This window comes from Mus caroli, chromosome 17, assembly GCF_900094665.2.
Source record: "Mus caroli chromosome 17, CAROLI_EIJ_v1.1, whole genome shotgun sequence".
Lineage (NCBI taxonomy): Eukaryota > Metazoa > Chordata > Mammalia > Rodentia > Muridae > Mus > Mus caroli.
In genome coordinates this window covers 44,550,536-44,551,914 of record NC_034586.1, presented here as the reverse complement: position 1 = coordinate 44,551,914, position 1,379 = coordinate 44,550,536, and the positions used below count along the sequence as shown (strand labels likewise).

The window sequence follows — 1,379 nt, the reverse complement described above, 5'->3', positions numbered from 1 at the left end:
TTAGATGCTGGGCAGTGGCAGCCTCATGAAGGAGGAGGGCAGCAGCACCGGGGCAAGTGTGGCAATCCCTGGGGACAGCCACCCAGATCCTGTATTTGACTGTCTACCCAGCCAGCATGTCCCTGTGCTCCGGCCTAGGGTGGCCAGCAGCTGCCTACCGCTGGCACGGCATCCATTTGCCCTCTGGGACAGCTGCGAACCAGCTCCTCCTGGCTTGGCACAGCCTTCCCCTTGAAGGTTCAGTTTTCTTGATGATTGAGACAGAGAACATCACATGATAAAAGTGAAAAATCTATTGCTTCTTATTATAGAAAGATCCAAAGCAGGACGAATCCCCAAACTCATGATCATCTTCCTATTAGTGGAAGGCTGGCTGCACACATCAGCCTGACTGCTTCAGGGTAAACCAACAGGTGACCCCGGACAGGAGTCTAGAGATACATAGGGCTACACCCAGTCTCTACTCCCTTGGCACCAGAAGTCCAGTCTTGTTCTCTCTATTAGGGGGTGCTTTCTTCTCATTGCCAAAACCACCAACTCCTATATTGTACTTTGTCACCTTTTATCATTAATGTAAAATAACCAGCTGAGAAGGGACAGGGCCACAGAGGTAATGTCCCCAGCCCCTAATGTCTTCCGATGGGGCTTTGTCGAGATCAAGAATCTCCCAAGATTGTATTGGCAACTCTGTTTGCTCTCGGAATACGTTATTGGAGAGGGAGCCTAAAGCTATCATCAGATTATCAAAAGAATACAGGGCCTAGAAAAGTAATAACCAGGAGGTTAGGCAAGACTGTCTGTAGAATATTCATTCCTTTGGGCAGAGCAACACATGCACGGTTGTCTTGGTGGTTACCTGGCGGGGGCAACCTCGTGACGTGACAGTGAGGTGGTGGCTTTTCCAGGGCGGGGCTCATCCAGTGCACTCGGCTTGGGCTGACCCCAGTGTTTTCCCCAATGTGGGAAACTTGACCATGTAATTTGTGGCAATGAGGGACTGTGTTTGTGCTCGCCCCTGAATTGGGATGAGGTGGGGGATACACCATTATTTCTGCCACCGTGGGATTCAGGAAGATCTACTGAATTTGCTTGTATTTTTATGCTACATTATCTATCCCATGACGATGACGAGTGTGGATTCCAGCTTGTCCAGAGGAATAAATAATCTGAAGGATGAGTCAGAGTGATGAGTCCACAAGTCAAGGAACTCAAGACTGATGGGCAGGGTCTATCTATCCATCTATCTATCTACCTACCTATCTATCTATCTATCTATCTATCTACTAATACAGGGAGATACTGCTTAATATTTAAAGAGTTTCCATGTGGTATGATGAAAAACCTTATAAACAGGCTGTTACACAATATCATGGGTATAA

The 1,379-nt window shown here is 47.6% G+C and overlaps 1 non-coding gene across 1 annotated transcript; it reads left to right on the top strand.

Moving 5' to 3' along the window:
• The first annotated feature begins 848 nt into the window (after positions 1–848).
• On the top strand, positions 849–1,018 carry LOC115029791. The gene has a single exon (XR_003835355.1). It is a non-coding gene; the product is annotated as a U1 spliceosomal RNA (small nuclear RNA).
• The last annotated feature ends 361 nt before the right edge of the window (positions 1,019–1,379 follow it).